The following is a 20,586-nucleotide window of genomic DNA, read 5'->3' as shown; positions in this document are numbered from 1 at the left end:
ACCCCCAAGCTTTTTCTTCTCTAGGCTGAAGAGTCCCAGCTCTGAAGAGATGCTTCAGTCCCTTCATCACCTTTGTGGCCCTTTGTTGGAATCTCTCCATTAGCAAAATGTCTCTCATGTACTAGGGAACTGGACACAGTACTCCAGGTCTGGTCTTACCAGTGCATTTTTCTACGCTTGGATATCTAAGGCAATAGAACCAGACTCAGCGCTAAGGCTCCTAACTGCTGTGGCAGACCAATAAAACAGTAAGGTTAGCATCCAAACACTGCAAAGTCAGTGTATTCCAATTTACTTAGGCTAGAAATCAGTCCTAGAACTTCAAAAATAGAGTGCTTCTATGTATGTAATAGATACTTATTCTAGAAAAATAGATACACTTGTATGTATTTAATACAGCATTGACATGTATTTGATGATGCATAATTTTATTGCATTTCTTTTTCTTTGTAGTGCCATTTTAATATCATTAACAATAAGCAAGCTCTTCAAAGACAGGCACTGGTTTGACTTAAGGTACACTTACACCAAAGATTTCCTCACAACATATTGTTCTGGACAGCCTGGAAGCAGCTCACAGAAGTTATGAGTGGATTTTTAAAACTAATCTTCCTTCTCTTTCATTGTAAAATTTCTACTAAGTTACAAATTTGTTATGAAACATTTCAAAATATTTATTTTCCTATTTTAGGACTATATTTAACTAAATATAAATTGTGTTACTTCCAAGTATGTCTCTTCTCTGTGCCCATTATAAATAAAAACATTTATTTGATTCTCTTTTCCTCATGTCCTCCATTAATATAACTATCTTAGCATAATGAAATGTATGTAATTAACATATGTGTGCATATATGCATGTGCTTTCTAAACCATTGTACATTGCAACCAGTAGTTTAGTTAATGCCAATGTAATGATGATAACACAGAACTAAAATCTGGTCCCATTTTCAAGACATGCTTTCTTTTCATTTAGCGCTGCTTTTGAATGTTCTAGGATTGAATTCCATGAAAATAACCAAATTTAGAACAGGCACAACATGGGAGCAATGAGCAAGCTTTCTTGTTTGTCCTTGGTTGTTCTCTCCTTCACAACATCCTTGAGCCAAAATAACCACTCCTAGGCATAAGAGTGTAAAATAATCTCAGTGCTCATTCAACCTTCCTTATATCATTGTCTATAAGCTAATTAACTCAGATAATTTTTTACCTATACAGCAGAAATTGAATTAATATAATATTAAATTGTATGTATAGCAGAGACAGATAAACAGGAATTTGGTTTAAGAATCTTTTCCAAACTGTTCTCTTTAGTAATTTATTCTGAGGTACTTGGTTACACACTCTATTCATACTCAAACATGTTCAAATTGAAATTCTAATTTGAATTAAGATTCTATGGGTTGTCTTCCAGCCATCTGTAAAAATGTAAAGAAGGCAACCACAGGAAGACTGAAACAGTTGGTTTCCATGTGATACCTTAAATTGTTTTTGTGTATATTATCTATCAGCATGGGGAAGATGGGGAGCACCTATTGAAGGCTTCTTCTTTGATGGTGGTGGTAATGGGGAGATTCTTAAAAGAGAGAGCAAAAGCAACCGTATACAACTGAGAGTTACACAGTCCAAAGGAAAAAAACAACTCATCACTTTTTCAAACTACTTTAAGGTGTTTGCTAATATGGTAGCAATCTGCTGTGAAGTCAAGCTGTAAATAGATTCTTTTGTGTTAGATTTGCATGCAGGAGATGTTAATCAGTTCAGAGGCTCAGACATTTATGTTCCTGAGTTATGACAAAAAAGCTCTCTGGCATGTCTATAAATGGAAATACTCTGAAAGACACTTTGTCTCCTTTTTATGTACAGAATATTACCTATCACCTGTAAAAGATCAACTAAAAAAGGAAAATTTAAGTACCTGGCTAATTATATACTAGTGCACAAACTGTCCAGACATTGTTTTATTACATTCCGCCTATACACAGCTAAAATTCAGCAGCTCAGGAGATCTACCTTTATACGTTTGTATTAACAAGCAGTGCACTTTCTTGTTGCAATGTTCCTGTTCAGCATTCATCAGGTATATGACTACTTCATTGGACTCATAGTTATTGGTAAAAAAAGGGGAAGAGAATAAGGATTTGAAAGCTGGTTTCCTTGACCACCATTCAATTTTAAGAAAAGCTGCTTCTTATACCATTTATCATTGGATTATATGTAAATCTTCTAGTGAGAATAGTTGCTATATCCCAGATGCCAAATTATAGTCTCAGATACATGGCATGTATTACTGAGTAGCTTAAACAATCAACTTTTATGCTGCTATTTTTAATGCATGCAGATATTAAATGGCAACTGAACTAAAGTTCAGCTCTGACTGCCTCAATATATTGAATTCCTAGTCCTGTTTTGTGTGTGAACATATCAGATCTTTTATATGACCATTATGAGATAACCGATTTGTCTTTGAGGTCTGTGATTACCATATATATGCAACTTTTTTTTTTTTTGGCACTCCCTTTAGTGTATCTGTCACTCTTTTTCGCAGTTTGCACTTCAGAAGTACATCCATTCTTACTTCAGGAGAAGGGAGAAAGAAGCAGTTTTTACATGGAGTCATGGTGATTGCTGTGGTTATTGCCTACTTTTCTGAGTATTGGAAGGGTGAATTTGGTAAGCTATGCAGAGAAAATCCCTTTTTTAAAGAGCTTAAATCCTAAGGAAAACAGTAGCATAACAAGATGCAGAAGAGATACATAAAAAGGTGTCTTGGAATATGTTCTCTGTCTCTTGAAGAATCATGAAAAAGTGAGAAAAGATTTGGGAATTACCTCTTTCTGTATGGCAGAAAGTTATGTGCAGCAAGTCAGGAATTTCATTAAAAGTGTATATTGGGAAAAATGTTACTCTAAACGGTGTTCACTTTCATAACATAGATTTTCTGAATATTTTTTTTATTTCTATAAATCCTGTTGCACATTGGATTCCTAAAATTGTCTCCATCTTCCATAGGTTGCAGACTATAGGGACCAAGATCTGCAAATCATTTCAGTGACCTTAGTGCAGCTGGGAGATAAACCAGCTCACAGGTAAAAATCCAGAGGCTCTACAATTCTTCATCCAAATTTCTGCAGAATTACATCGGTATGTGACCCCTTTCTTTCTCCTGTGTGCCCAGTGACTCTTCAGATTGTGCAAATAAAACATGCATTATTACATAGCATGGAAACATCTAACATAAACCTGTGTCTTTTATTTTTGACCATAACTAAACATTGGGTGGGCAGACGTTCCTTTTTCTCTGGAGTTGTGTACTCGGGTTTTTAATAGCAGGTCACTTTGTGCTGGCCTCTCACTCTGCTGCTGCAGGGAAATGAAACATCACACCCTGCTTTGAGGGCTGCACACATTTGTGTCTTGTGAGCCAGATGTACTGAATTTTACCCTTATATTGCCAAATTTCTGATGGTATTCAGACAGACCTTGACAAGGTGAAAAAGCACTCCTCATTTCATGACAGTGTAAATATTACCTTCACTTTGACTGTAGTGAAGAAAGTAAAAAAGGAAAAAGCTGGTATATCCCCTGAGGCCTTTACCCAGGTAAATTCTCCTGTTTTCCCCCTCACCAGTGTAAACTCTGTGTTACATCCTAAGACAGGTTTGTTTTGATGAATTATGATGTTAAAGGTGTAATGAAGATGAAGACTTCCAGGTTTCCTAGTGTAGTCATTTGTTAACAATTAGATTGCAGCAAGATGGCTCAGGTGTTGGTTTGGAGGGAGGGAACAGGTATGTGCCTCTGTCCTGGCTCAGTGACCTTGCTGTGAGAGCACTGGGGTTCTGCCATAGCAGAAGATTAAGCATTAGAGGCAGGATAAAAGAATCTTATCCTTAAACAAATGTCCCTTTCAAAAGCTTAATACAAAGCAGGTCTAGAAAGTCTACAGCTATAATGATTTCATGTTTTGCTGATCCTGGCCTTTTCTACTGAAAGACTTTTTAGTGGTCCCTAGTGGAAAGTTGAGATCAGCATTTAAATGCTAGTCTATCTTTTTAACATAAGTCCTTAGCAGCCCATAGCTCTCAGTGTTACTGTGAATTTATAAATAGTTATGCATGGATACAGATATATATATATATATATATATATATGTATATATATATATATATGAAATGCATATCACTCCTTTATAGTTGATGACTATACATTCAGATTATTGTTTGCAAAATAATTTTAATATCTGGTGTGGTTTTTTCCCTCCTTTCTCAATTAATGAAGATGCAAAATCGCTGCCTAACAAGGCATTTTTTCTTGTTTGAAATACTTATTTTTGCAGTCAGGGACCAATTATAGACATTTCCTATCTCCTTTGAATTTCTACACCTGAGGTATATGCCTTCCTCTCCTAGGTAACAGAGATGGTACAGGTGTCGTGGGGAATACAAGGCAAACGTACTGTGTCCTTTCTAGCTTTGTACAAGTAATACTTGACACCTATCTTAAAGTGATAGGAAATTTTTAGTGTTAAGTAAATTAGAACTCTCATGAAAGAAAAGCAGTAATCTGAAACCTGGCTAATATATCAATTTAGCTTGTGCAGTTAGTTTCTCCTATAGCTGTTATTTTCTTCCTCTTTTCCATTCTGCAGAAACTCCAGACAGCAAAACTTTTCTAGGCAATAGGTCAACAAAATCCTCTTCTGTGTGCTACGCATCCTGCTGGTTACTTCAATTAATGCTAAAGAGACTTTCTTTATCATTGGGAGGCCTTCTGGAAAAGCTGATCCATGTGAAAGGTTTCATGTTCTAAGGTTAAAAGTGCCACTAACCAGCTCATTCAGTTCTTTCTCTTACTTTGTCATTTAGAGAAATCTGGCTAAATCAATCTTAGCCTACCTAAACACAGAATACCAGATAGGCAGGCTCACTTGATGCTTCTGTATCTGCATACTGCAATTTTACTTCCCACTGTGACAGTGAAGCAATGCATGCGCTCTTGTATGACCTTGTCAAACCACATCAAGTAGCAAACATAAGGATCAGGATCCCCAACAAGGGCTCTCACACCCTTAAAATCCTAGCTCATAGGGGCTCCTCCATGCCTTCATGAGGAATGGCACATAATACAGTTCAGTGCATGAAGTGTTTCTCAGCCTTTTTTAACCCATGCGTCACTTAATTCACTATGAATATCTGTGCATTTCCCTACCTCTTCAGTCAGTATGTGTCAGAGGGGAGTTTTTCATCTGCTCTCTGCTGTATCTGCCAAATTTCTGGAAGATTCAGCTCAGAGCTGACTGTCAAGAGCCTCTTTGTTCTTCCACATTCTTTACCCATGGCTGAACACAAGACATTTAACCTCTCAGCTTTGATTTTTGTCACTTGTAAAATGGAGAAAATAATCTCTAGTAACTGCCATGAAAGAAGTCAATATTTATCATTGATAACCAGAACGTACAATCCAAGATACCACGCTTGGGCCTTCATCTTCCTTCCATCAAAATCAATGCAAAGTTCTCACCGACTAAAGGAAAGCAGCATATGGCCTTTGCTTCTTTAAGTATCTAGAAATTCTGTGATCACTGAGATATTAAAGCCCTGGTAGTCATTGACTTTTAACCAGACTTTTAGTAACAGTCATGACTTTTCACTGTTAATGTCTCAGAGAAGAAATCAGAGAGGTAAGCATTATTTTTTTTTTAAAGCACAGTAGGAGTTTTACCTTATAGCATGTATAAAAGCTGATCCCATTCATGCTGCAGTCATTGAGAGTGTGAACTGGCTTCCATGCAATTAGGATAAGACTTTCATTAAATCTTATCTGGAATCACAGTTTTGTTGTTGTTGTTTTCTGTTTGTTTGTTTGTTTGTTTGTTTTCCAAAGCAGTGGATGTCATTCCTTATCATTGCTTTATCATTGCTCACTAAGCTTTTTTTTTTTTTCCCGCCTTTTTTTTTTTTCTACACACAGCAACAGTAACAGCAAAAACAGATTTTCACCCTAGGAGTTTCTAATCTGAAAACAACAGGGCCAGAATAAGAAGGCAGTAATGTACAATAGAAGTGGGGCAAACACTACTAAGTCACACAGATTCCTTTTTTGACTTAATTTTAAAAGTTTCATAACTATGAAACTTTATGGCAGTTAAGAAAAGTGTATCGCTTCAGAAAGAGTACAGACGGGAAAGAACAAAAGCATATAGAAGTCAATAAAAGAAATATTTCTAGGAACTATGTATTAAGACTAAGTTAGGTGACTTATGTAACAGCCAGAGCATCATGTCACCCCTACAGATGCAGTTAGGCTGTCTGTCTTTTCAACTAGGATATGAATATAACATGTTTGGTAGATAAAATTAAGCATGCTTATGCAAATATGCTCTTAGATAAACTTAACAGCAACACCATGTCATAGAGCTTATGAAGACCCTGCCTTTTTACTTTATCACATTTAGCAAAAAAGTGAGCACACCAACTACATAAGTGGAATAAACCTGCTGTTTTCTTTCAACTGAGAGTATCATCCCTCAGCCACTTTCAAAGATGAAGTTTTCAGGGGGCTCCAAGCAGACACAGAGGTCAGCCACTGCTGAACTTCCCATTACTACTGAAATGGAATAATGAATTCCAGACCTGAGCTGGTTCTATCTGAGACTGAGAAATTAACAGCGTACTTCTCACATCGGTGTATCCTCAATATCTGAAAAAATGCTTCAGTCTGATTAAAAAAAAACAAACAAACAAACATGTTGGTATAATTTTCATTCAACTTTGGTGATAAAAAATGAAACCAAATGGATGTCTTTTTCACAAACATACTTGTTTGTTTTTATTTTACAGAGGCAACATAAGAGCAGTCAAATTCAGAGACTCCAAAGACAGGTAAAATAAGTTTTCAAATCTCTGATTAAATCAAGCTTCTTTCAATATGAAAAGACTGGAGCATTTTCCTGAAAGTATCTTCAGCTTCAAAATGATTGATGTCCCTGCTGAATGGCAAGACAGGAGAGCAATCTGCAAGCAGTTATGTCTGAAGGAAGAAAGGAAGGCAGGCAGGCAGGCAGGAAAGAGGCAAGGAAGTAGGAAGATATATGGTATGTTTCTATATCAACATGCATGTGTAATAATGCACAAAAAATACCTTTTTTTTTAAAAAAAAAAAGGGATTTTAATAGACACTAATCTTTTAGAAGCAGCCTTAGAAATATTGTGCAATATATGCTGCTAATGTTGGTGTCAGTTGTAATACAAGATAGGGAGGCTGAGAAATAGAGGATTCCTCGGAAAATGAAATAGCATTTCACAGATGAACAAAATTAGGTAAGATAAAACAACTCAATATCTGAAACAGAATAATCTTTTTCCTCTTTCAAAACTAATATACCTATATAAAAGATTGATAACTATCTGATTGCTATTCACTATTTTTCGCTCATAGAAGCCTTCTACCAAGTTACTGCACACAGGCCGCATACAAGAAAATCAGTTCTGTTTTTTTTTAACTGTGACTATTGTAATTAGACCTGTCCATACATGCAGAATGATCAGACAGGGCATGTGAAGCATAGTAGCATTAGTTATTCAGGTGTGACCATGTATTCTCCTAACAGCCTTCAAACACGTAATGTCCTAGAGTCAGTCATGCTTGTTTTACCCAGCAACTAAGTGTTCCTTTGGGGCCTGGTTCTCAATTGAGTTGGCTTCCACGGACTCTGAGTTCTGGGTATCGATGGTTAATCCCAGGGATATCACCAAAATATCAGCCACTATTGAAGTAGGGTACTGATGAGAGTCAGTGCAATGGGCCTAGGTATTGCAGAAAACTTATTTGTAGCTTATTTATCAGTAAGTAGTGCGCCCTCTCATTTCTGGTTGAACTATACAAAATAAAAGTTTAATCCAGCCTCATAAACTAAACAGGAGTAGGGCACAACCATTACATGTAACATCAAAATCCTTGTCAGTTTTAACATAACCACTGCTGTCACAGACAACACAATGGCATAGTTCAGGAGTTACCTTGGAATAAGGACAGTTCCCACACTGCAGGGCAGTGGTCATCTTGATTTGGGGAAAGAGAGTCTAGCCGCATGGATGCAAGCTGTGTCATACTACTTATCATCAGAGCTAAAGAACAAGCTTTAGACAGATTTATTTACAAGTCTTGAAATAGCCATTGAGTACAGCATTTTTTTTTCATCCTCTCTGGCTCTTTACATTTACAGATGCATGTAAATGTATATATGCATCTACCCAAGTCACTGCTTAAATTCTCACTGTGACAATCAAGATGATGTTGTCCTTAGTCTAAATCTACAAAATTCATAACTGTACTCTTCAAGAAATCTTCTAAAACAGAGAATTATTCTCAAAGAATCAACATTTCTTCACAGTGAAAACTGAGAACTATACAAATTGCCAAAGGAAAAATGAGGAAAGAAATGGCATTACCTTATTTATTTTTGAAAACAAGATTGCTGACATTACTCCACCCCTAAGAGGAGGAGGAGGTGGAAGCATTTCAATAACACTTGAGAACTCTGCCAAAGGAATATTTGCTGAAATATTCTAAAGGATTAAACACAATAAAATAGAAAAAAGCACCTGAGAGATATACATGGACAAAGATAGTGCCAAATGGGGAGGGGAGGGGAGGGGAGGGGAGGGGAGGGGAGGGGAGGGGAGGGGAGGGGAGGGGAGGGGAGGGGAGGGGAGGGGAGGGGAGGGAAGGGAAGGGAAGGGAAGGGAAGGGAAGGGAAGGGAAGGGAAGGGAAGGGAAGGGAAGGGAAGGGAAGGGAAGGGAAGGGAAGGGAAGGGAAGGGAAGGGAAGGGAAGGGAAGGGAAGGGAAGGGAAGGGAAGGGAAGGGAAGGGAAGGGAAGGGAAGGGAAGGGAAGGGAAGGGAAGGGAAGGGAAGGGAAGGGAAGGGAAGGGAAGGGAAGGGAAGGGAAGGGAAGGGAAGGAAGGGAAGGGAAGGGAAGGGAAGGGAAGGGAAGGGAAGGGAAGGGAAGGGAAGGGAAGGGAAGGGAAGGGAAGGGAAGGGAAGGGAAGGGAAGGGAAGGGAAGGGAAGGGGAGGGGAGGGGAGGGGAGGGGAGGGGAGGGGAGGGGAGGGGAGGGGAGGGGAGGGGAGGGGAGGGGAGGGAAAAAAAACAAGGAAAAGAAAAAAAAGAAAAAAAAGAAAAAAAAAAGAAAAAAAAAGAACGCGAGGCAAGGCAAAGGGGCAATCAACCAAGCACATTTTATTCTAGAAGTGTTCTAGCTTTTCTGCAATTCACACAGCAAAAACAAACCAACCAACCAAACAAACAAACCCTCTACATAAATCTTAGCATATCCACATAAATCTTAGCATATCTTTTACTCAGAAAATCAATAAATGACTATCTTCTCATAGCTTGAAACTGTGTTCTGTAAGGACACCATGTGCTTAAATAAGGCTGGTGTACTCATTTGTTAGGGTTCCCAATTTTCATGTCTACTTTATTATAAGACTGTGGAAATTATGTGGTAACATTTTTCCTCCATGGCTCTACAGTTCTCCATGGAGATATGTCTATGTCTGCTTGTGTTGATGGGAAGTTAATTAATGAGTCAATATCACTCCTGACAATACTTTCCCTTTGCACCCATTATCCATCACTTTCAGAGCTGCAGTAACATTGTAAAGTGCAAAGAGTGGTCACTCACACATAACTGTACCTCTTCTGTACATAGCCAGTGTAGGTAACATCCTTTAAAATATATGTAAAATAAAATATTTGGATAAAGGATGAAAAATTCCTAAGTTGATCGGTCTTATCTGTACTGTGAGTGCATGCTACACTGTCTCCTAGATATTTGTTCAAAGCATACCTGCAACATCTTTTATAAGTAGTCTTAGATGTCTATTTTAATGGGAATAAACCCTACACTTATCCTTAAACTTTAACTTGAGTATATTTCAGCATATAGAAGGGGGTGAGATTAATTTCCATTATTTTTCTTTGCTTTGTCTTTATTGAATAACTTTCTAATATAAAATGCCTGAATAGTGCAACAAACAGATCTCTAAGACTCCTGTATCCCAGGGGAGTTGCTCAGCCAGTAAGATATACAACCAAGCACCTTCATGTTTGCTGTCCTAAATCCATGAATCTTGAATCCCTGGATGCACTAGTGGCCCAGTTTCCATAGAATAAGAACATTATAGAAGGGTTTTTTTAGGTTAATTCTTTCCCTCTGATTCTTATTCAGCATAAAGATTGATATACCGTAGGCATTTTACTCTTCTTCACTTTTTGGTCTTTGATTACTAGAGAAGTGTCAGAGAGTAGCAGCTGTTTGAGTGCTAAGACACTGGCTTGGAAGATTGAAATTCCGGTCCTTGCTCTGAAATAGACTTCCACATGTTACCCAGAACAAGCCATAGAAATAGTATGTACCTCAGTTCTTAACTGTGAAATGGAAAGATAAAAAATCTTTCAAATCATGTTACATTATATAGTATAGTACATGGCATGATATGTAACAAAATATGAAAGGTGATCATATGGCAATTGTAAATATAAATATAGGCTAGTTAATCCCAGAAAAAGAGACATATTTTTCACAGAAGTGTCACAGATTCCAATCAACTCTAATGCCAATTGACGGTAAGTCACTTGTGATCCTTCTATTGGAATCAGTTCGCTTTAGGCTAGGCTCTTTCACAACCTTGTGATATTTGAGTTTCCAATACGGAAGGTATTTCAATTAATTTTAGAAGATCAATGACATATTTTCAACAATAAATAATTCTGTCTGCTTCTGGAAAACCCTTTGTTTCCAGCCCTTTATTTTTTGGCATAAAACACCTGACAATCTCTATTCTCTGTACTGAATAAAATATAGAATGGAAACTAAAGCAGAAAAAAGAAAAAAAGAAAACTGGTGATGCCAGTGAGAGTTGCAAAAATGCAGCATTGATAAAAAACTGTCGGAATAAAGAGCCAGTGTGAAAGATGTGGAGAAAAAAAAAAAAAAAAAAAGAGACCGTTGCTACCTGGAGTAGGAGTTGGATAGTACCTGAGCAGCTGCTAATCAAATATTCACTGTAAAGCAAAAGAAGAAAACTCACTGCAAAGAGAAAACTGAAGGCACATGGGAGAGAGAGTGAGCATGTTTGAAAGAGGAAAAAGAACCAAAGCAGAAGAACACTGTACATGCTAAAAGTCTTGCGGATTTGCTACATGACACATGGACTCCTGGTGAGTGAGACATTATTTTAATGCTCAGCCCCAACAGTTTTCACCGACTTCAACAAACCTTCACATCATACCATTTCACAGCCTGTCATAAGATTACTAGTTGCATCTCCCATTATTTTTCACCCTCTCTCAAACAAACCCTTTTCAGCAAACCCTTCTGAAGTTTTCTAGCTGCCTTGCCCCTTTGTCCGTATTTGCTTCCTTATAGTCATGTCAGTTATAACTCACTGTAAAGCTTAGTTTGTCAGTGTATTACAGACTACAGTTTTGAGCCCCACTAAGGCCTCTAATCTTTTCTAAACCAGCCGTGTTTGTCATAGGTAGAATCATACCTTGAGCTTCTCAAGCAAAGTGGTTAAGCATATTTGAGAGGCATTAGTTTTTAGGGTACAGAAGGCATTATTATGCCAGGAAGCAACATACACTATAGAAAAATGACACATTCACTGCGTCACTAGGTCACAAGTGTTCCTACTGCTCACAACTATCACCTGAGAGTGTCCTGAAAGGCCCCAGCACTGCCCTACAGCAGAAACTCTATCCTGTTTTGTCCACCTGCAATAAAAGTACCTGAAAATGTACAATACATTTGTACATTTGTCATGTCCCCCTGGAGATAACAGGGGCTGGCAGGCTGCTCGGTGCTGCGGTGCCAGTCCAGCAGGGCACCTCAGTCCAGGCTCATCTCATCAGCCGTTTGCCCATCTGCAGGAGGTGGCAGGCATACTCAACATGGAGCATACATCTCAAGTTTCTTGTCAGATTGGTCCACAATGCTCCCTACCTCATGCAAGTCCTCTTTGTGGAAACAACAACGTGTTTCATCATCAGTACATTTTAATTGCTCTAACACTTAATGACCAAGAGGCATAAACATTGTACGCTTTGGCATTAAAATTAGACTAAAATCACAGGATATATATATATATATTTAATTTGAATTTTATGTATGAATTTATATTTAATTTTATATGTGAATAATGCTATAGTTACTTGTACTGAAGATAAAAAGCAATGCTAGCAACTTTTTTCTTTATCTGAATATTTTTTAAAGCCTTTACAACAGCACCATGAGAAGATTCTCCTCTCACATGGCCTAATTTTTCTTACAGCTCCAAAAATTGCCATCTCAGGATCTAGAAGGTCGAGAGACATGTTTTTCTGCAGATGGCATGAGAGAAAAATTAAGATATGACGTAGAGAACGATGTTAAGTAGCAGCAGACTAATGGAGAACATTTTGTCCTACTTTTGAGAAGAACATCAGGAACAGCTTGTTTTTATAGTGGATCCAAAGTATAATCACTGGCACTATATGATTTCTGCAAGCATCGTACTGCACTAATCACTACCACACTATTGTGAGTTTTGCTGAGCATTTTGTAAAAGACATATTACATTCCTCTTTTCCTGCACTTATCTTGAAAATGAATCAGACATACCAAAAACTCTAGATAATAAATAATGATTAAGGTGTACCTTTTAACATTCTTAATAAATTTCAGAGATTTACTGCTTTTCATTTTCACTAATCACCAACAATCAAAACACTGACTAAATCTATGTATGAATTTCTTCTAGGTAAATCACAATAACTAAATCATGGAAGTAAGATATGGCTTTGATGCAAAAGCATAATTTAAAGCACCTCTTTCTTTATCTGCAGCATTTATCCATTTTTGTCATAGTAAAGGCCAAGCATTTTGAAGAACTTTGTAAAATTTTATTTATAAATTTCTATTTAGATATTGATCCAACATCCATACAGAGTCACTGCAAATACAAACCATTAGAAATCTATTTAAAATCTTCTAAGCCCATAACTTTTCTTCAGTCTTGCCATCTCGGTGTTAATAAATAAAACAAAACAACAACAAAAAAGTTTTCAACACCAAGCATTAACTCCATTTAATTGCCCTCCTGGCAAGAAAATGAAAAAAAAAAAAAAAAAAAAAAAAGCATGTAATACTTTCTAGTTGCATTACTGAATATTCTACTGAGCAGTGTTCATTTAGTATTTTGAGTGTTAAAAAAAAATCCAAGCTGTGCAAAATCAGTTTGCATATATCAAACAGAAATATACTGTGTATCTATGATTGATGGGTCAGGAGCTCATGTAATCTGCTAAGCCTCTGGGCCTGCTAACTGGCTCTTCCAAAATCTGAGAAGAAGCAAATGTTTATGAAACAAATGTTTATGAATCTAATCATTGTTATCCACCTGAGAAAACTGGATGTTAGGAGTGAACTCTGACCCTTTTGAAATCATTGAGAGGGCAGCCATTTGCTTTAGCAGATCAATGTCTTACTATGATTTAATCCAGGTATAAAATTACTTGTATTTCCATCAAGTCAATTTTCAAAATGGGGAAATAAACCTGATTATTCTTTTAGCAAGTCATTCAGGGTCTCTTGTGTTTTGCCTTCAGTCTTTTTTTTTTTTTTTCTGTGATTTATGGGTTTCAACATTTAAGAAGGAGAGGTAAAGAAAGGGTTTCCTCCAGGATACGGGCAGTTTTTTCTCTTTCAACCTCCAGTGCTGTTGAGGATTTGGCACAGGATCCCCTACATGCTCAACGTTTGAGAGAAACGTTGCTACAGCCTCTTGGGATTTTCTCAATACTGTTTCTAGACAATCTATATTTTGTAACAATGCCTTTTTCATCTAAACTAGATTTCCCTTAAACAACAACAAGAACGAAAATCAGAAAAATATTTCTGGTTTGTTTCAGCCCTTCCCCTATCCTTAACTGAGGAAAATATCGTTCACTGTTTCAGAAAAGAGTCTAAAAAATGATATTTCTCACAATGCACCACTACTAATCTAAAAGATCTAAAATCGTAAATAATGGCACATATCTGTATAAAACTATATATATAACTGTATATATATATATACACTTATATTCTATATCTATAACACTATATGTATACATATATGTATAGATTTCTTTTAAAGCACACAAGGACCAGGGTTTCATTTTATTGTTAAAAAAACATGTATTAGCTGCAACAGCCATCAAGTTCTTCTGGCCTTTAGCCAACTACAGCCAAAATTTTATTTGTATCAGCAACTGCAGCAGCCTAAGTAAAGGGTACCCTTGGGGTCTGGCTTGTGTAAGTGGGGCTGTCTCTGATCACAGCCGCATCAGGGCCAGCTCTCCTGGCAGAGGATGTTTCTGTGCCCTTTCCTGCACATTCCCGCAGTGCTGTGGGGTGCTATGGCTTTATAATGAGGGAGTCACTTTCCCTGCAGTCTTATGGTAAAGGCAAAGCTGCTTGTACTTCCCTAAGAAATGTTTTTCACCGCTTTGAAAACACAATCTGTGGGAAGATTGTTCCTCTGTCACATGAAGTCAGCTCTCCCTCCCCAAACTGGGAGTGTTAAGGATAAATGATGTGTGTGTGTGTGTGTGTGTGTGTATGTGTGGATAACAGCCTCTTAAATTTTAATCGAGTTTATACATAAGTTTCTCTGCTGATGGTGTAAGTGTCGGAAATACAAAGCATGCACACGCACCTCCCAGCAAATGAAACGTGTCAGCAAGTGCTGCAATCAATAACAATATAATATTCTTTCCTAAATAATGGTACAGCAGCAGAAGTGTGTAAGACAGAGATGAATTATTCAGCAGGTCTGCTTTGCTGCTACATTGCTCCTTCCATGCTTTAAGCTTTCCTACAACTGAAACACCTGGCACAGCGCTCTCTGACTTCATCTTCTTCTGAATACTTAAATTTCTTTTTTTTTCTTGTACAAAAATTAAGTTTCCTAAGTGCCTAAAGCTTTAAACAGTCTTCAACTGCAAAATTGTGCGATGTCTTGAAGTTTTTAAGTGCCTTATTCCTACCTGATGGCTTCATACGGAGATGTGCCATATACGTTAGCAGGCAGCTGAATATTAAATATTTTTAAAAGTAAATGCTTCATAACATGGAAAATTTAATCCAGTAAAGGTTGGATGACATTCTGGACAGAGTTTTCATTAAAAGACACAGGGCAGATGCAGTCAACTGGTTAAAATGAAAGCCCAGGTTATGAAATGTTTATTTAGATTGAACAGTATGTTACTCCCACATAGCTAGATACTGTTTGGCATTAGCTAGAACACAGTACATAATAATTTAGTTTTGCAAAAGAAAACTATGCAAGATATTTTTGGTAACCTAGTTCTCTAAAATGCATATATGATTTAAGTATATGTCCTGCAGCATGTAATTAAATACAGATTATGTGACCTTCATACACTGAACAAGTTTTGTAAAAGTTAAGATATACATGCAAAACTATATGGTTCACAGACTGAAGGTAATTTATGCAAGATGAACAGAAAAAAAAAATGAAACCCTTCTTTGACAATCTGAAAGAAATTTATTGCATTTTCTTTCTCTTACACTTACTTAAGCAATTCTGGAAATTATTTAAATCTTTTCTCTGGATATAACACATTTGTGTCCAGAGATGCTCATCCAATCTTTTATTCTGCTAGATACCTCTTAACATATCTTTTGTGTTCTGCCCAACTCACCTTTAAATGCCACAAGCAATACAAATCCGTCATCTCTCTTTTGGGAAGCTGCCTGATTCTGTAATACAGCTTACCGCTAAGTACTTTCTCTGGTACTCAAGCTATATTTCTCCCATTTGATTCATGTTCTACTCCCATCACTTCGAGTTAACTCCCTCTGCCCCTACTATCTAAATGAAGGAGGTCTGATTTCTACCTGTGCCTCGATAACTGCTCTGAATGAAACAGTGAGAAATAAACACGCCTGTTCTTCAGAAGGTCACTTCAGAGATCTCTCTGCCATCATTCTGTTCCTTAGCCACTTGCTGCTGTCCACTGTCAGAAGCAGGACCTCTGCTGTGACCCCAGATAGCTATTTTCCTTTTCTAGGAGACACCACTGGATTGCCATTGAAATGCCTCAGCACTCCTGGAGGAATATGATGTTTCTTAACAGGCAGCACATAAACTCTTGAGCCATTGCATAAGAAAGGCTTGTAATAACAGTTTAATGCAACACCAAAATGCCATGTGCCTCTGTCAGTGGCTGATATACAAACCTGCATTGCACCCATCAAACATTGCTTCTGCCAAGGAGCAGAAAGAATGCACATGGAATAAGGTCACAAGGTTTTGACCTAGATTTCAGTCAGCAGGAGACTGCATCAGAAGATAAAAATTGGACATACTACAGTGCCCTTGATGAAAAGGCTACAGCCCTGAGTGAATGAAGAAAATAAGGTTCAACCTAGCCTTTGCAACACTCTATGTATAACAGAATGAGAACTGATTGTGCATTTTTTGTCTGCAGCATTCTTTGTGATAATATCTTCCAAACTGTTGCTTGGAGCAGAGAAAATAGCTATTTGACTCATGACCACTGAAACAGAAAATCTTTGCTAAACAAACCATTAAATTTTATAAGCAAAGTTTGGAAAAGTTGACTGGCAAATCTATGCAAAAGCACTTATGCACAAACTATACTTTTCTACCAGAATCCTTTCTTGTTTCCCCTTGAGTTTAGCAGCTAAGAAACGTGACCTGTCTAGTCACCGTAATTATTAGAATAGGTTGACAAAGAAGCAATTTTCTTTAAAGCAGTTTCATTAACTTTGGCAAATGGAAATTAAATGCAAGTTTTCAGAAATGCAGTTACTCTAGCAACTGCAGAACATGAATGAAAAATAAAATGCATGAAATATGAATAAGTACATGATGATCATACCCACCCCTGTCTGTATCAAAGTGGAGTAAATAGTATCAGTTCTTCTACCTAGAGAATAACTATTTTCCATAAATCGTACATGTCCTCAGGACAAAATAAAACTGTTGTTTCTGTTATATGGAGGAAAATAATTTATTAAGGGAAAAAATGACAAGACCACATATGAAAATATATTGTAAACTGTTATCTGCAATTGTTCAATGAAACAATAAATCAGGTTTTATAATTTCAGATGACAATTCAGATCTACTAAAATTATCACTTGGTTTTATCCAAATACTTGTAATCTTAAATTATCTTCTATTACTTCACTCGTTTACGTTCTAGTGAAATTTATGTATTAAATAGGTCCCATAAAACAGAGTTACAACTCTCCAGCTGAAAGTGATACAACTATAAAATGATTTGATCTCATTTTAAAGGGCTTTTGTCTATGGCCATACTAGCTCATTAGAATTGTTCTATTTTCACTACAGCATCTTCACAGAAAAGGGTTAATTTCTTTTAAATTTTTATATTGCTGAATTTATTAGGAGTACTGTGTTGAAAATTTCCCTATCTCAAATCCACCTGTAACAGTTCTTCCTGTGAAACTTCCACATGAAATTTCATCAGTACAGATGTAAATAAAGTAACAGAGATTAATGTCCAAAATATTTCTTGGATAATAATGAATGGCAAATATTACTGATGAACAGAAGCCAAACTTCAAATAACCTTCTTCAGATGGACATCCAGTGTCAAATTTCACTCACATCCGTGACACAGGCAGGTTCTGTTCACATCAACAAGAGTTTTCTTAAATAAATAAAAAGTGTTTGCAGGAAAAGAAGCCCTCATGTACATGGAGGAAGGGATAATATGCAATGTATTCTCCAACATGCAGGAGACCTTATAACGCAGGTCCATACAGTGAGCATGTTGAGATGGGAATAGGAAGAGAAAAGCCAAACAGGATTTGAGATTGTGCTTTTCAGACTGGCATATAAAAACAGCTGAAAACATAAAATGGAATAAAACACGACAAACAGTTGAAGGGAATATACCCTAAAATGAAGACTTGGCTCCATAAGTGCCCTAGATTCTAGATTATCTGTAAGGGTTTCCAGTACAAAGGTCCTGTACTTCATGCTCCTCTCTCCAGCTTCTTGATATTTAGGCAAGACTTCCTTTGCACAGATTTGCACCAAGTTGAAACAGCCATCCTAATTTACTCATATCATAAAATTATAACTTTGCTACTGAGCTTTAGGAATTCTATCATATGTAACTCTAACTTCAGCAGAGTTCAAAGCTATGTACACTGCTGAGATACCTGTCCTAATAAAAAAGAATGAAAATGTTGTTTTGTTTTGTTTCTTTCTGTGTGTGTTTTAATGATCCTATTTGATAAGTAACTGAGTAGTTGTACGTAGGCATATGTTCATTTTCTGCTATTGATACAAATTTCTTATGTCATCTTGGCCAAATCACTTAATCACTTAAGCATGTTTGCCAGTTCGGAGGAAAGGAAAACCTCCTATTTCACAGAAGTTTATGATAATAGCTAAATTCCAACTGTCACTCTGAGATAGTATGGTGATAAGGGCAACAACACCTTCTAACCAGATTTCTAATGTCACTGAGATGGCTCATCCATTCCACACCGCAATGTAGTAGCTCAGCCTCTGGTGAGTCCTTTCTTGAGATAGAGATTTAGGTGGTACTATTTCTTTCTTACACCATAGTAAGTGAACCCAGCAGTCTAGTGCAGCACAGGAAACTATTTTGTCTGAAGGTTAATTTTAAAAACAATAAAATAATTAACTCGAAAAAAAAATCAAATTTCCCTGAGCAAATCTTTTCCCCGTGAGGCAGGAAAGACTGAAATCTGAATATCTGTGTAAAAACAGTGGTTTGTCCCTGTATATAGTTCAAAATATGTTCTTTCCACATGAATTAACTTATCTTCATCTTTAGTTAAAGCCACTTCCAGACTATTCACGGCACATTTTTAGAAAAGACCACTGTAGATACTGTCTGTGTACACCAGCTCTAAAATAGCATTAAAAGAAGTTGAATCTGTTTTAAAAATAATTTTCTATTTAACTAACACATTTTCATGATAAACATGCAATTATAATTGTATATTTTATCTGATATAGTGCACAAATATATTCAATTATTATATTTAATGTGATTTGTTTTGAAGCAGTTCACATAACTTATATTCCTAAACAGAAGCACAGTTACTGAAATTTACACCATTAAATTAAGAAGAAACAAAGTCTGTGAACATCTTTGGACAATACTCAGCCCACTTTGAAACATTTCAAAAACTGTTTCTGGTTCACCTCATAAAGCTGTCTCTCGTCCACAAGACTTCTTCTTCAGAAGTCTCCAAATAAGATACATGATGCATGAACAGAAAGAGATGTGACTCTTTGTATAAATGGCTTTATTTTATAGAAGCAGAAAAAGATTTTAACATAGTGTGGAGCCTTTTGGCAGTACTACAGTAAAAATCTTCATTCACCATCCAACTATGGGTAAGATTCATCTAGAGTAATGTTATGACAAGATGTTTGTGTTATAAGTTGGGGTAGTCACTAAACTTCCCTGTGGAGTAAAAACCAACCAAACAAACAAAAACACGGAATCCCCCCAAACCAATTCATCTCATTTATTTTGCCTGCCTAGTTTAGGATAGATGATGCTTTGGAGGTGTCCCTGTCCACTGACTTTATTGGTAGTTGGTGACCACTGTGCTATTACTGTAGGCAATTCCATGTATTAGGATAGTTCCAGGCCAGCATCTTTACATTGTAGCCCTTGAAGCACATAGGAAAAGATGTCAATTAGCTTCTCACCATCTTATGTCTTCATTATTGAAACAGTCTCCCCCCTTGCCTCAAAAACTTTGATCTTGACACACTAGCAGTCATGCAAAATACTCCTGCAAAAGAAAATTTTATTGGTCTGATGTTTTCATCATATTCCTTTATGCTCCTTCTAAAGATTGTCTCATCTATATTATTTACTTTGGCACACAAATTATTATATTTTTTTTAACATTCAAGAACATTCCAACTATCCATCAATTTTTATTCTATATTGATAGTTTGGCCTCTGTCCTTGAGCCCATGAGCCTAACTTCTGTCATCTATCCGCTTTCAAACAAATACCTCTCTGTAGCTGTATCAAGCCTGGTGGAATATCTAATGTCTACCCACTTAGAAAGCTAGTCCATTCTTTTAAAATTTTCACTTTTAATTGTCTTTTACCATAAAATAACTCCTTGCTTTCTTTGTCCTTCTGATTTTACACAGATTTTAATCCTGTGTTATATGTAAGTGTTGGGGGCAGGATACACCCTTGTGATCTCTGTATGGAACCCAGTCAATGGATTCTTGGTTCTAAGTGTTAGAACATGTTGGGGGAAAGGGGTGGTGGTTGTGGTGGTAACAGTTTGAAAACTTAGCATTTTTTCCTAAGAGTCTCATGTCTTACTCTGCAAATGGAAAGCATACTGCTTCTTTTATAAAAGCCTTCCAATTTTTACCACAGTTTAACACTGGAGAGCTCTATGAATTGTTTTTGATAGGTACATAAATTTACTAAATTACACATTGAAAAAAAAAGGTGTCCAGC

At 36.8% G+C, this 20,586-nt stretch overlaps 1 protein-coding gene across 23 annotated transcripts in view; it reads right to left on the bottom strand.

The window, feature by feature from the left end:
• The window catches only part of PCDH9 (protocadherin 9), an 800,116-nt gene that overhangs the window by 724,308 nt on the left and 55,222 nt on the right, over window positions 1-20,586 (bottom strand). The window contains exon 3 of one of the 23 annotated variants that reach the window (XR_013945261.1): window positions 19,806-19,891. The exons of the other annotated variants lie outside the window; for them this stretch is intronic. The gene's annotated coding sequence lies outside the window, so the exon portion shown is untranslated. The remainder of the gene's footprint in view (window positions 1-19,805; window positions 19,892-20,586) is intronic. 23 annotated transcript variants of the gene reach the window in all.

The sequence above is a fragment of the Anser brachyrhynchus genome (assembly GCF_964034855.1).
Source record: "Anser brachyrhynchus genome assembly, chromosome: 1".
NCBI classification, from domain to species: domain Eukaryota; kingdom Metazoa; phylum Chordata; class Aves; order Anseriformes; family Anatidae; genus Anser; species Anser brachyrhynchus.
This window is presented reverse-complemented; position numbering and strand designations above follow the sequence as displayed.